General features: G+C 39.2%; 1 protein-coding gene across 2 annotated transcripts in view; it reads right to left on the minus strand.

Moving 5' to 3' along the window:
- Positions 1-16,826, minus strand: part of MCTP1 (multiple C2 and transmembrane domain containing 1) — a 197,444-nt gene that overhangs the window by 25,702 nt on the left and 154,916 nt on the right. The gene's annotated exons all lie outside the window — the stretch shown is intronic.

Genomic DNA, 16,826 nt, shown 5'->3' on the forward strand with positions numbered 1-16,826 from the left:
AGCTGTTCCATGGCCAGGCGTGTGATATTCCCTCAGTACCCCAATTACAATGTGCAGATAAAAGGCCCAGAGTTCATTTCAAGTGTGCTATTTGCATTTGGAATCTGTTGCTGTCAACTCTCAAGATGAGATCCAAAGAGCTGTCACTATCAGTGAAGCAAGCCATCATTAGGCTGAAGAAACAAAACAAATCCATCAGAGAGATAGCAAGAACATTAGGCGTGGCCAAAACAACTGTTTAGAACATTCTCAAAAAGAAGGAACGCACCGGTGAGCTCAGCAACACCAAAAGACCCGGGAGACAACGGAAAACAACTGTGGTGGATGACCGAAGAATCCTTTCCCTGGTGAAGAAAACACCCTTCACAACAGTTGGCCAGATCAAGAACACTCTCCAGGAGGTAGGTGTATGTGTGTCAAAGTCAACAATCAAAAGAAGACTTCACCAGAGTGAATACAGAGGGTTCACCACAAGATGTAAACCATTGGTGAGCCTCAAAAACAGGAAGGCCAGATTAGAGTTTGCCAAATGACATCTAAAAAAGCCTTCACAGTTCTGGAACAACATCCTATGGACAGATGAGACCAAGATCAACTTGTACCAGAGTGATGCGAAGAGAAGAGTATGGAGAAGGAAAGAAACTGCTCATGAGCCTAAGCATACCACCTCATCAGTGAAGCATGGTGGTGGTAGTGTCATGGCGTGGGCATGTATGGCTGCCAATGGAACTGGTTCTCTTGTATTTATTGATGATGTGACTGCTGACAAAAGTAGCAGGATGAATTCTGCAGTGTTTCAGGCAATATTATCTGCTCACATTCAGCCAAATGCTGCAGAACTCATTGGACGGCGCTTCACAGTACAGATGGACAATGACCCAAAGCATACTGCAAAAGCAACTAAAGAGTTTTTGAAGGGACAGAAGTGGAATGTTATGCAATGGCCAAGTCAATCACCTGACCTGAATCCCACTGAGCACGCATTTCACTTGCTGAAGACAAAACTGAAGGGAAAATGCCCCAAGAACAAGCAGGAACTGAAGACAGTTGCAGTAGAGGCCTGGCAGAGCATCACCAGGGATGAAACCCAGCATCTGGTGATGTCTATGCGTTCCAGGCTTCAGGCTGTGATTGACTGCAACGGATTTGCAACCAAGTATTAAAAAGGGAAAGTTTGATTTATGATTATTATTCTGTCCCATTACTTTTGGTCCCTTAACAAGTGGGAGGCACATATGCAAACTGTTGTAATTCCTACACCGTTCACCTGAGTTGGATGTACATACCCTCAAATTAAAGCTGACAGTCTGCAGTTAAAGCACATTGTGTTTGTTTCATTCCAAATCTATTGTGGTGGTGTATAGAGCCAAAGATGTTAGAATTGTGTTGATGTCCCAATATCGCCACAGGTTAACTCCAACAGTGCTCTAGGTATCTCATGCCACTTCAGAACTCAGAGTTCCTCTGAAAACCAGAGAGCTCCCTGGGATTTGCAGGCAGAGAGACTCCACACAAGTGAAATCTGAACCAAGGCCATCATTGCCATCTCATTTCAAGTGGAAACTAAGGCCTCCATTGAACTGTGTATCAGAGATCTAAGCACAACCCCAAACTCCCTCTGAAACTCATCAGGTACTTGGGATGAACCAATCAAATAGGCCCTACCTCCGTGTAGTGAGGAACAGCCTCAGAGAAATCCAAAGCTAGCAGGAGTGATCTTTCCATGACAAGGGAATAATGGTAATATCTCCCAACTGCAGATCACATTGGCATTACTCCAACATAAAAACATATGACCTCCACTGTGTCGGGCTAGAGATTACTTGGGTTAGGACCATGTTGGCCATGTATGAGGGAAGGTATCTACGAGGAGGAGAGTGAAGTGAGAGATCAAGGCTATCAGGAAGGAGGGGCAGCATTCCAGCAGGGCAAAAGGCAACACAGTCTGCAGGGGGAGTGTGGCAAGAGTAAGAGATTCAGGATAGCCACTCCCTAGAATCTCAGAGGGTATATCCACTAGTTGCTGTAGTATAGATTTAGTTTGGCAAGATTCTGTCTATAAGGTGTAAGCAAATAAAGGAATCGCACTCAACTGAACTGTTTCATCGTTGGGTTGAGCCTGACACCATGGTAGCCATTACTCCTGAACAGCCTCTGAGTCTGCATGCAGGGATGGTAGCTTTCTACCAACCCAGCCATGGAGTTCAGCAAGTAAGGCAGGGAGGTTGCTATTTTGAAAGGAGGCTGGTAAAGTAGCAACAGCCCTGTTGATCCCTATAGCCCACAAACAGAGCCTCATAACTGGCTATATATGAAGCAGCACCCTGGAAGCCATCAGGGTCCCTCAGGCAACAATGACTGCACCACTGCCCTAATCCCAGACTTGTGACTGATGCCATATATGAAACCTGAGGGAGCACATCTCCAAGAGGAGACCCCGGCCATGGCATGGTACCCAATCAGGTTTTGGTAATAACAACCAAAGTCAGCCCTGTTATCCACAATTAATTTCTGTGCTTTAAGTAGCAACAGCTAGAAATCAAGGCTTCTGGAGCTCTGATTATCACACCTTGTAGTAGAGCACAGGGGGGCTGGAATGCAATATCAGTATTAAACACTGAAGTTGCCTTCTCTGCAAACAGCCTACCATCTGTCTCTTACCATATCTCCTTCTGACTATTATCACCATAATACTCTCACCTGCTGTCTCCCCATCACCCTAAGGTTTCCGAACTCTATTTATTTCCCTTTCCAGCAAAGGGGCCCATCCAACTATCCAAACCTCCAACTGTACTATAAGGCAAGTGGTGCCAGCTTTGGGGATGCTTCTGACTTGCACTCAGCATCCCTTCAGGCAAGACTACCAGCTGACCAACCTTCCCACTCCCTACCACATACCAACATACACCCAACTAACCACATCATACTACACCATACCACTCTGCTCTCACCTGGGGGGTGGGGGTGATCAAAACAAAACCATCTACAGGATGAAGATAACCCAGATAGCATCCCTTCCATCCCCAGTTCTTCCCCCTTGAAAAACAAATGGGCAACCTGAAGTAATACCTACCTACCAACAACTCCCATCAAAATTCTTCCAGACCAAAGATCAAAAATCCAACACCTTGCAGTCACTGACACTTCAGATACCAAGGCTAGGAAAACCTTAAAGCTGACTGATGTAAAGGTCTAATGCAACAAATACATTGGCCAAATAGCTGTTGCTTCATGTAGTCAGTCTGATGGCAGCCACAGGATGCAGAATAGCCCACTCCTCCTCCTGTGCCATTCTGAACACTGGCACCCATCCAGAAGTCATTGCTCTGCAGCCTAAAAGTCCATATAAAGCACAAGCCTGGCCACCATTGTTGCTGCTGCCATCCAAACAAAGAGCACTAAATCTACTGCTACTGCCACCACACTGTTGAAAAGTCTGTAACAACTGAGCGGCTTCAAGAAGAAAGCCGAGCTCTGCCAAACAGCTGATGAGTGTCAGAGCTGCAACCCTGTTAAGCTGTGGGTCCAGTACCACCCTGAATATATCAGCAGCCAAACATCTCCAATCCACAGACCTGGATGACCCTTGACCACCTCCAGGCCGCTTGGCAGCTCTGCCTACCTGATCCTCTTTGAGGCTGCTATAGAGGCATTATGCATTACTGGAGTTCTTAGCAGTTGGTTGCTGCAGCTCTTGTCTCCCACTCCCAACACAACAAGGGACCATGACCCAAAGTCTAATTCCCAATCTCTACAACATTCAAACCTCCCCAAAAGTACTGCTAGTCATGCACATATATCACTGCTGGAAGGAAGGAAGGAAGGAAGGAAGGAAGGAAGGAAGGAAGGAAGGAAGGAAGGAAGGAAGGAAGGAAGGAAGGAAGGGAGGGAGGGAGGGAGGGAGGGAGGGAGGGAGGGAGGGAGGGAGGGAGGGAAACAATAAAACATAGTGTAACTATCTGTACCATAATCTGTATCTACCTTCTATTGCTTAAATTAAACAAGTTATTTAGTAGATGAATGCATCATCAAGCAGCTGCTTAAATATTATCTTATATAATTGGCAACTACATGAAATTAGGCCACTCTCTAAGAAGCTTCATCCAACTGAACATTCAGGAAGATATGTAATAATATACTCCTCACCCAAATTTACTATATTCCTTTCAATGACACAATGTAAATAGATTGCATTTCTCTATAAAACAAAAAATGTAACAACAAATGTTCTACTAACTCAGTCTGTCTACTGCCGCAAGGGCAAATACTGCTCATATTGGATTGTTGGGTATTGATCTGCTAAATTTGCTGATTGCACACCATTGAATCTGGTCAAACTAAAGGCTTCCTATTGCTTTGGTATGAAGTTATGGAAGAAAGAAGTATTTCGTTTGAAACTGTCTTAAACATGCAATAAAGGGAAGTATTTTAGAGTGGCAATGAAGTCTCTTTAGTTCAAAACCAAAAATTTGTCCTTTAATCATTTCTGTCTTTACAATATCATATTCTCCAAGAAAAAAATGGAAAATACAGTGGTACCTCAGGTCACGAACGCTTCTGTTCATGACCAATTCGGGTCACGAACAGCTCCGTTCGCAAAATTTTGCTTCCGTTCGCGAATGCCGGATCGGGTGACGAACAGGATCCGCGGCCATTTTCCCTCCCGTGACACGTGGTCGTGGCTTCCTGTAGGGAGGGGGACTCTCCCTCCAAGCAATAACTGCCTCCCCACCCATCTCCCTGTCCTCCACACCAGAAGTCGCCTTGAGCAAGGTTAGTGTTCTCTCTCTTTGTACTGTATTTTGTTTCATATTTCTGCGGTTTAAAAAAAAAATACATATGGTTCAGAACGGATTAACCGTAATTACATTGAACCTTATGGGAAAATTTGATTCGGGACGCAACCAAAATCGGGTCGCGACCAAATTCAGAGGGGTCAGAACGGATTAACCGTATTTACATTGAACCTTATGGGAAAATTTGATTCGGGTCGCGACCAATTCGGGTCACGACCAGAGTCGCGGAACGAATTAAGTTCGTGAACCGAGGTACCACTGTACAGGATTTTCCCAAGAAGACTCTCTCCAACCTATCTTTAACACTATATATTAAACTAGAGGGGTTAGGCTGACTGGGGAAACAAGTTAAGTGCACCTACAGATTATAACAGTGTAACCATATTCGAATCTCTATTGTCACTAACCTAGTTTCTCAACTCAAAAAGGCAGTAGGCACATATCTGGGAATGGGCAAAACTGCAAAAATCCAGCCCTAATTCTCTAATGGACAATAACTTTTAAGAAAATACTACTGAAACACCATATAGCAGTTACATTACCACCTTGGTTTTGAAAACTTTAAGTGCCCCACCCTTCAATTTTTGCTTAGTACTAGTGCACCTCATTGCAAGTTCAACTTTGTGCTTTTTGTACATTGTGAAAAACTCCAAAATGTTTGTATGGTCTCATTTGTTCAGACAGCTGAACAACTGCTATCTGTGGCTCCCACTCTTTCTCAGCATATCAAATATTCCAGAAGTCTCTTAAGGCCTGACTCTGTTCCCAGCCTGAGGTTAAGGTGTTTGTGGCACCCCCATCAAATTTTTTTGAACGCTATTGATGTGGCTCTGCCTGGGCAGTAATGTTTCTATAACTGTGTATTTTAACACAGTATGTTGTAAGCCACCCAGAGTCTTTTTGGAGTTCTGCAGCCTCAAATCCAAGAAATTAAATTAATTAAATTAATTTATATTTGTCTCTTTTGGAAAGGCTGCGAGTTTTGTCTTCTGTTAGTTAATTGTAAGAAATTCTGTTTTGCAGTAGTTCTTAAGTGCATAAAGCCTTCTCAAACCAATTGTGGTTATAATATAGAAAGTAAATTATAAGAGTACAGCAAAAAATCTTTTAGCTAAGGTAGTAGGTTAGAAAGATTGATCAGAGTTTCATGTACATAATCAACATACATGGTGAAGAACAAGGGAGCCAACAGGTATTTCTGTTTCACATTCTCTGGGCTGGACTCTTTCCTGAGGGATGACGCTGCTGTTTTTATCTAATCTTTGCTGTTACCATATAATCCCTGTATGAGTAAAAGTAGTTGTCTAACTACAAGGGATTCCTCTAAGTTTTTCTCAGGGTATCAACAGTCAATAATATTGAATCTGATACAATGAATTAAATAACACTAAATTAATAATTTTAAATTATTACTTTGTGCTTTTTAAAAAATGAGAATGGTATAGTAATATTTTAAATAAGCTGACAAAAGCCAACTAAAAAGCTCCGTTAGATCTTGCTGTAAGATGAGTTACCAGACAATGGTGTGTAGATACCTAACTGACCTTAATTAATTTTAAAATAAAATTGAAGTGATGAATACATTATATTAGCCTGATTTACAAGTCACTGTGCCTAATTTAATATTAATTAATTGTATGAAATGGGCTTATGTTGCATAGTCTACATCAGGGTTTCTCAAACAGGGTTCCTTGGAACCCTAGAGTTCCATGAGAGGTCACTAGGGGTTCCCTGGGAATCATAATTTATTTTTAAAATTACTTCAAATTCGAGCAACACGCTCTTGCAGTGATGAGCAGAGACCGAACAAAAATCTAATTATAACTCCTTCTGAGCTCTCTGGTAGTGTGTTGTAGGACTGTGTTTAGTTGAATCCATTCTTAATTTTTGACACGAGAGGGGATAACAGGTGAATGCTATATTGCAGGAAGGGAGGAATATATTGCAGAAAGAGAGGAATATATTGAAATAAGGGGAGGGAGAAGTGCATTTTTCAAGAAATTAATGGACTTGTCCAACTTAGTCTGTGACGTCAGTCTCCCCCTCCTGGATCTTTTCTTTGCAGTTTCCCTGTAGTTATTTTATTCCATTATTTTAAATAAATTTTGTACATATTTATTCAGTCATGTCTGAGGGTTCAATGTGGCATTTTTTGAAGAAGAGGTGTGAGAGAGGAGGATTCTACAACAGACAAAACCAGTAAGTTTAATGATGATAATGAAGAATTTAAATCTTCTCAGGCATTTCCCTGCATTAATACATCAATGGACTCAAAAAAAGTCTATTTTTACAATGAAAGCTATTTATCAATGGGTTTTACATGGACTAGTGATCCAAACTGTCCTATTCTGTTGGCCTCATCTGTGGCAAACAACTTACAAATGCAGCAATGGCTCCAGCAAAATTAAAAAGACACTTAACTACAAATCACTGCCATATGACAGGTAAAAGTTCTAATTATTTTAAACAGCTATTGGAATCACAGAACAGAGTACAGCTTTTGTTAATAAAATGAAAGTCAATAAAAAAGCCCAAGAAGCAAGTCATTTAGTAGCAGAACTTATTACACAGCAAAGTAAAAGTCACGCTTTGGGTAAGAAAGTAATCATCCAGCATATAAAATAATAGTGGGAAAAATGCTAGGACCAGATGCAGTATGAGAAATGGAAAAGGTTCCACTATCAAACAATAGAATAAGTTGGCATACTGATGAGATGTCACATGATGCAGAAGAGGTTTTGTGTGATAAACTGAAGAACAGCAGCTTTTCTATCCAAGTTGATGAGTCAACAGATTTCACCAATAAATGTCATCTTATGGCATTTGTAAAATTTGTAAATGATCGTGAAATTCAAGAAAACTTTTTCAGCTGCAAAGAACTATATGAAACATGCAAAGGCCAAGATGTATTTAACATTTTGTCTTCATGTCTGGAAAAAAAAAATCTGTGTTGGAGGAACTGTGTTGGCATATGTATTGATGATGCTCCATGAGAGGTTTCGTTTCTCTTGTAAGAAAAGAAAATCCTAATGTTGTCACAACACACTGCTTTGTTCAGTGATGGTGTCAAAAAGTCTTGGAGATGAAATGAAAAAAGTTCTGAATGATGTTATAAAAATGGTTAACTTTATTAAACGAAGACCAATTCGCTCAAGAATGTTTAAAAAACTGTGAAAACCTGGACAAAGAGCCCATAATTCTGGGCTCTTTGTCCAGGAATACACACAGAAATATGGCGGCTTAGCAGAGGAAGAGTTCTCAACAGGGTGTTTGAGCTGAAGGCAGAATTGCAAGAGTATTTTCTAGACAATAGTATTCACATTTTGCTGAGTGCTTTGAAGATGGAGAATGGTTGCAGAAACTAGCATACTCAGTGGACATGTTTCATCACAGGAACCAGCTGAACAAATCTCTGCAAGGCACTGGAGAAAATGTTTTGACTTCAAGTGACAAGATTCTTGGATTTAAAACAAAACTGAATGTTTGGAAAAATCATGTTGCAAAACAAAATAGTGAAATGTTTCCACTGCTGGTTAGGCTTGAGAGTGAGGAAGGAGACCAGAAAGTCTCAAATCTAATTGAAAACCACTTGGAAGCACTGCAGAACAAAACTGATCAGTACTTTCCTTCCCTTTCAACACAAATGTATGACTGGGTGAGGGATCCTTTCTCTGTATCTTCTGCTCAGCCTGAGAACTTCACTTTGAAGGAAGAGGAAGAACTTTGTGAGCTGTAGTCTGATTGTACAGTCAAGATGTGATTCATTGATTTGCCCATGGACAAGTTCCAGATGTCTGTGAAAGAAGAGTATCCTGCCATTCATACGAAGGCACTGAACATTTTGCTGCAGTTTTCAACTTCTTACATGTATGAGCAAGCTTTTCTTATTAAACAAACCTCAAAAGCGAAGACAGAAATCATCTTATTTCAGTGGAAGATGAAACCCCTGTGTGCTTATCTCAAGTTTGGCCCAGAATTGAATATTTGTGCAGCAAAAACAAGCACAGGTTTCATTTCTTTAATGAAAGTTTCATTCTTTATTTTTAGTTTAAGAACACTGTTAATGCATATATACAGGCCTATGAAACAAACATAATAATTTTGTAACTTCTGGCCTATATTTGAGCCTGCATATGCAGGGGTTCCTCAAGGCCTAAAAAATATTTCAAGGGTTCCTCCAGGGTCAAAAGGTTGAGAAAGGCTGGTCTACATGGTAACTTTGGCAATACTGTAGTTATTTTCAGTTTTACTCATATGTGTTTTAGAAAAGCCAGCATCAGAATAGCTTCTGAATTTAGCTTGTCTAAACTAACTTTACTAGTGCTATCTGCAATTGTTTGTCTGGACAATGCCACAAATTATGTTTAACTAAATCTGAAGGTTTCTTCCTTCAAAGTCCTTCCCTTAACCAAGTTGGAGAGAGGGAGGAAAGAATACACAAATCAGAGAAGAGTACATAACACTAACATTAAAACTATGACCTATTTTATAACTGGGCTATGTTTATTTCATGGCCTGCAAGCTGCAAATGGCCTCTCAATACTGGGTTTGTTGTCTTCAGAGTCCATTCCACATTTCCCAAATGGTTGCTCAGATGCTCACTGGATTGTCCTAGGCAGTTGTAGTGTACTGTTCAGTCTACTGCACTTATTTATTTATTTAATCAAATTTTGAGGCCACCCAACTCCTAAATGACTCTGGGTAGCTTACAATTAAACAAGGCCGACATATAAATAACACAAGTGACTGGAGGAGGAAACCATATGGCTTTTGAGGGAGATCACTGCATTTTCATAGCCAGTATTAGAGGAAACAGCAACGCTGAGCCTCTGCTGAGTGGAAAAAGCCGTAAAAATGCAACTAATCTTTCCTCTTTGTTGGAAGAAAGAATACATATCTTTTCTTCCACAAATCCTATTTCACCATCCCCTGCTCCAAACTGTAGCTAGCCTTTGCCTTTTTCTCCCTCAGCAAACAGACTCAACTTCATTGGATTAATGCAGAGATCCCACTTCCTTTTATGATGTTTATGCTTTGACCCAGCATTGGCTTCAAACTGTGGCAGTTTGGAGCAAAAGAAGGCAGAGGAGATATTTTCTGGAATGAGAGGTATCTGTCTGATAATGCAGAACAATGTGACTATGTGAGTAGGGATGGTTACTGTGTGTTGAATCATTAAATGTGTTTACACATGCATGTCCACTATACAGGATGTCCAGGTGGGAACATTGGGGCATGGTCAAAGACTTTGTTTCTGACCCTATACATCAGCCCCCAACATATCCCAGAGACCGAATGCTTCTTGCCTCCCCCACAAGGTTGGATACACTTACCATAGCTTAACATTTTGACCAAATAGGGCAGTTCTTAGGATTAAACAGAATAACTCCATTCAGGTGTTGGTGCCTCATTTAATCATTCAAAAGATAGGGGTTCCACTGTGACTGTCTATAGGGAGAAAGCATGTAATACTTTTCATTCTACAAGTATTACAAAAACAACATTAGTGGGAGATTATCCAGAACGCTTATATGTTGAACACTCTGGATAATGTACATAAACTATACCAAATGTAATTCCATCCCATCAATCCTGGCTGGATAATTTATTTTTCATAGAAATACCATGTCTTATTTAAGGAAGCTATTCCTATATTAACCCAGAGGAGGGTAAACATCTCCTAGATGGAGGTTCATAACATTTCTGGTGTGGGGAGGGCTGAATGAGTAAACTGATTTTGAAAAATGGGTATGATCAGATTACAACTATTGACTGAGTTTGTATCTTATATTTCTTTTTCTAGTTTTTTTACAGTAGGATTGGCTAGGATTTTATTTGCTTTATACAACTCAAGCCTATTTTAGAGATTACAGTGCAGTGTCTGTTTTTACAGTGAATTTTGGAGACAGGTCAGAGGATCACCCCCCACCCCAAAAGAGGAGCTACTTAAGGCCCTGTTGTTTCAGGCTGCATCTGCATTTCAGCTGAAATCATCTTTTACAATCCAATGGTAATGAGCTTCTGGGCTAATAGGCCATGATCTAATTAATTTGTATCCTGTGAGCTGCCACAGAGTGCGCTACAGAGCAGACCACTTTCACCTCTGAAGATGCCAGCCACAGTTGCTGGCAAAATGCCTGGATATCAAACAATTAGACCATGGCCTAGTGGCCTGGAAGCTCATCACCACTGGACTGACACTTGCAGTGAAAACCTGCATCATCTTTTACAATGTTTGTAGGATCAAAATGATCTCCCCAAAACATAAAGATTTTTAAACAGGTAAACTTAACTGAATAAATCATGTTTTCATGATTTATATTCTGCTTTTCTTTCTTGGTGGGCACTCAAGATGGCTAAAAAAATTAAGCTATATTATCCACATCTGAATCACATAAATAGGTTTGCATAATACCTAAAGAAGACATATTATACTTAGAGATTCTTTATATTATGAATAGGTTTTCTGAAGTCCTGTGTACAAGAATACATATTTTCTTCTGTGAGAGGTTGTGGGAAAGCAGAAGATGATGTATCTCTAAGAAGAGGGAACTCAATCCAGATGTGAGGGATGTGGGAAGACAGCATTTCAAAGAGACTCCACCTTAATAAACTCACTATAACTGAGACTGAGAAACTACTCTTACAGATTTTAAGATTTACCCTGGTCTAGCATTAAATTATGGGATGGCGAGCCCCATAGAAGCCTGCTGTCTTCAGCCCCAGATTCTTCATCTTCTTGGACTCTCCTTTTCCCTTTTTTAGTAATATTTTTTAAATTTTGCTGTTTTATGTATTTATATATATTTATGGTTTTAATGTTTTGTGTGAGTCGCCCAGAGTCCCCCATTGGGGGGAGATGGGCGGGGGAGAAATTTAATTAATAAATGAATGGAATGAAGGAATGAAGGAAAGAATGAATGAATACATCATCCTGAAATCTGTGTTTTTCCTGGTTTTCCCAGCTATGTGGAGCTTGGCACCTTCTAATTTTAGAATAACTACCTGAAATATAGAATATGTTGCTAGTGTAGTGCTTATGCTTACAGGTGAAACTCGAAAAATTAGAATATTGTGCAAATGTCCATTTATGTCAGTAAGGCAACTCAAAAGGTGAAACCAATATATGAGATAGACGCATTACATGCAAAGCGAAATATGTCAATCCTTACTTTGGTATAATTGTGATGATTATGGCGTACAGCTTATGAAAACCCCAAATTCACAATCTCAGAAAATTAGAATATTACATGACATCAATAACACAAGGATTGGAAATAGAACAATATCAGACCTCTGCAAAGTATAAGCATGCATATGTACTCAGTACTTGGTTTGGACCCCTTTTGCAGCAATGACTGCCGCAATGCGGCGAGGCATGGATGCTATCAGCCTGCGGCACTGCTGGGGTGTTATGGAAGACCAGGATGCTTCAATAGCAGCCTTCAGCTCCGCTGTATTGTTCAGTCTCATGTCCCTCATCTTTCTCTTGGCAATGCCCCATAGATGCTCTATGGGGTTCAGGTCAGGCGAGTTTGCTGGCCAATCAAGCACAGTAATCCCATGGTCATTGAACCAGGTTTTGGTACTTCTGGCAGTGTGGGCAGGTGCCAAGCCCTGCTGGAAAATGAAGTCAGCATCCCCATAAAGCTCGTCTGCAGAAGGAAGCATGAAGTGCTCCAAAATCTCCTGGTAGACGGCTGCGTTGACCCTGGACTTAATGAAGCACAGTGGACCAACACCAGCAGATGACATGGCTCCCCAAATCAACACAGACTGTGGAAACTTCACACTGGACTTCAAGCATCATGCATTGTGTGCCTCTCCATTCTTCCTCCAGACTCTGGGTCCTTGGTTCCCAAATGAGATGCAAAAGTTGCTCTCATCAGAAAAGAGGACTTTGGACCACTGGGCAACAGACCAGTTCTTTTTTTCTGTAGCCCAGGTAAGACACTTCTGACGTTGTTTGTTGTTCAGGAGCGGCTTGACAAAAGGAATACGATATTTGAAGCCCATGTCCAGGATCCGTCTGTGTGTGGTGGCTCTTGATGCACTAACTCCAGCCTCAGTCCACTCCTTGTGAAAGTCCCCAACACTTTTGAATGGCCTTTTCCTGACAATCCTCTCCAGGCTGCGGTCATCCCAGCTGCTTGTGCACCTTTTTCTACCACACTTTTCCCTTCCACATAACCTTCTATTGATGTGCTTTGATACAGCACTTTGGGAACATCCAACTTCTTTTGCAATTACCTTTTGGGGCTTTCCCTCCTTATGGAGGGTGTCAGTGATGGTTTTCTGCACAACTGTCAGGTCAGCAGTCTTTCCCATGCTTGTGATTCCTATTGAACCAGCCTGAGAGACCATTTAAAGGCTCAGGAACCCTTTGCAGGTGTTATGGATTCATTAGCTGATTAGAGTGGGACACTTTGAGCCTAGAATATTGAACCTTTTCACACTATTCTAATTTTCTGAGATTGTGAATTTGCGGTTTTCATAAGCTGTACGCCACAATCATCACAATTATACCAAAGTAAGGATTGACATATCTCGCTTTGCATGTAATGCGTCTATCTCATATACTGGTTTCACCTTTTGAGTTGCCTTACTGACATAAATGAACATTTGCACGATATTCTAATTTTTCGAGTTTCACCTGTATGTTTGGGCAATCTCGGCTAAAGTCCCTATTCTACTACAGAGCAAACTCGGACCACTCAGTCCCTCAGTCCATCCAACCTTGTAGGACTGCTGCTGCAAGAAGAAATGAGGAAAGCCCTTAAGTATGCCACCTTAGGTTCTCGGGGGAAATTGTGGGTCCGAAATACAATAACAGACAAACATTCAGTCTTACCAATTTGGGACTGAGCAGGACATTTGATATCTGTCAGAAATATATCAATATGGTTAAAAACATCCGATTGTTAAGGTTAAAATCTACTTCTGTCTATAAAAGGTTGCCAAGGAAAAGCAACAAATATATGTAAAAAGATCCTTGATTGGTTATGCCTAGAAATCCTCCGCTTTGAACAGTCAAAAGTCTAACATTTCTTGAGGTAATCCATACTTTCTATAGTTGGCCAAGTATATAAGGGTATGGATAAAAAGAAATACTTTAATCAGGTCATACTTATTTTTCCCTTTTATTCATATGCTATGTTTTAAAAAGTTCTGTTTCAGAGCTATAATCACTAACATATTTTAAAACTACCTATATTAAAAAAAACCCTGTGAATTACCTTCACAAATTCACTGTTAAATACACTAAATTAAAAGGATTTTAGTTACACGACTAGATAGATAAACATAATATTCCTAAAGCATTAATAAAGTTAAGACAATGCTTTCATAATTACTTGTACTATTCTTCAATTAGTGAATTAAAAATTATTATGATATATATTATTTTGATTTCAGTAATGAAAAAGCTACCTGTGAGTAATATATTCATTAGTTTATCAGGAATCAAAACATGATCTCTCAACCCTAACCCTAACCCTTAGTGTACTAACCAAGCTATGTATGTCCCAGGCAGAAGAGACAGCAGCAAAATAAGCAGCATATACACACACATATACACACACATATTATTTATATATCACCATAATTTAAAACAAAATTCCTGGTTTATTCATTATATATGGAGTCTATCATCTTTTTTTCTGGAATTAAACCGTGCAATCTTGCAAACAATGGTGAATTTTGCATGTTGTTCTGAACTGAGCCCACAACTTATTCTTCCCCAAAATGTCTAATATATTCTTATTATCCTAGCAACAAGTCTCATAAGTTTTAAAACAATTTAGCTGTGTTATCTTAACTGAAAATGAACATTTCTCATATGCAGAAATGATCACATAAAATATGACTTTATATTAACTGAACAGCAAGTCTGAATAGCGTAACATATCTAACACTGAAATCATATTTGAACAAGAAACACTTTTAATCAGAACCATTCTATAAAAATTCAGTGAAACCTCTTATAGCAAACAAGACTTCTAACACAGACATTAGGTTATGATTATGGTTATGATCCTGCAATTTAGTCAGAACTCTCAAAACCCACAATCCTATTCCATCTTAAAAAAAGAACTTCTGTGAATGCCCACACAGACTTTGCTAAGTAGCAAATAAGTTACCCATTCATTTTGCTTAAGTGTCTACTCTCTACACCAGTTCTCAGGAAAGACCCTTACCATAATCACCCAACAATATGCTAAGTAAAAACACATGGGGCAGATAAGGGAAAGCATGTAGAGGTCTTTATCAAATAGAAAACAGGTGCTTTAGTTCTCAGCCTTATAATGCCCCATTTACCCCCAAGTCCAAAGGTTACTGGACTAATAGTTGCCTTGTGGTAATCGGGGAAAACTAAGTTACTCTGCATGGCTAGACATCTGGGACATATTTTATATGCTTGCAATATATGCTTCAGTTCCAATTAAAGTGAGACTTTGGCACATTTGCTAATTTTTTTTTTATTTTGATTCTATAAGATGACCCACTGACCTCACATTACTATTTTACCAAATGAGAAAATAGAACAATAATGGGAGCTAGAGGTCAGCATCAGTCAATACTGCAAAATTTACATTTATTTTCTCTCAAAACTCAAATCACATACTCATCTAAAATGGAAGTAGTTAAATCATTTATGAGAATATAGTCTAGTTTACAGTATACAGGACTAAAACACTTAATTGTGAATGTTCTCTTCCAAAAATATTAAGTCTGCTTTGCAAAACCATCATTTGCCAAACAATTCTTTATAAATCTTTCCATGAAATATTATGCTACATATCCATAGACATATAATAATTTTACACTTAAATTATTCATGAACATTCAGTTTCTATATTAAAAAATAGTATTTAACGTAGATACTTAATCACCCATATTTGTTTGGCATCAGTAGTTAAATTTAAAAAGTGTTTGGAACTATACAAACTAATTCAGATTGCCAAATATTAAGTACTGATATAGTTCCAGACATTAGCTTTTATTTAAATTAGTATTATTTTCCTCATTATTTTTTATACAGGGCAGTGAAAGTTGTTGACTTATTATTTCGTAACAGAATAAGGCAAGTCCTTAAACACTATCAGGATTTACTTAAGCAAAAATAAATTAAGAATAAATACACACACACACATACACACACACACACACATGCTAGAGAGAGAGAGAGAAGGGTAGGTAGGTTGGCTAGTTTAAAGGGATTTTAGTTATAAATTTTTCTAAAAATAGAAAAACAATGGATAGTGAAATATGCGTAAGTGTTCGAAAATATTCCCAAACGGATAGCAGACCCACACTTATCAGAGGAATTTTTTTTTAGTTAAAGCTCACTATACTATAGGACTGACCTTCATGATAAATCATGTGTTCTATTGCCAAACATTTTGTAATGAAAACAGCACATATGGCTTTGCGTGGAAGAAATGTAGGTGTGACATTATTTCATGATTGCAGCTGTTATCAAAATCATTAAAATACATAGAGAAAAAAGTAGTATCGTGTATCTGCTGAATGTAAGATAATAAAGAATATTCAAAGATTCATCTTTCAAAACACGTACCTTAATTGTTCAGAGAAATAACTAATCATAGTAAATTTTCTTACACGTCAAATGTTTTCTGGCTGCCAGCCTAAAATTCCTGTAGTGATATAGAACTGTATGTCTCTACTAGCAACAAAGGTCAAAGGCATATATTAAGATAGTTTTTTTCCTCTTCTCTTCAAAAAAACGTTGATGGTTTATTACAAGAGAACATGAACATTTATGAAGGTCAGCATTTTCTGCATTTAAATGGAACACGTTAGAATAATCTGAATATTTCACTCCCTCAGTATCTTCATTTTAAAAGTTCTTAAAAGACATTTATCTTGCTGCACTTTTCTTTCCATAAGCCAGCCCTGCCAACTAACATCACGGTTTCTTTCTTACAAGGTCATTCTAATTTCCTCTCTATGCCTCTTCCTTCTCCTCCAGGGACGGCCTTGCAGTCCTATTGCTTGCTTCAATAACCA

Source organism: Python bivittatus, unplaced genomic scaffold (genome assembly GCF_059951505.1).
Source record: "Python bivittatus isolate LINGU-HERP-01145 unplaced genomic scaffold, Pbiv_v1 ctg000850_np1212, whole genome shotgun sequence".
NCBI lineage: Eukaryota > Metazoa > Chordata > Lepidosauria > Squamata > Pythonidae > Python > Python bivittatus.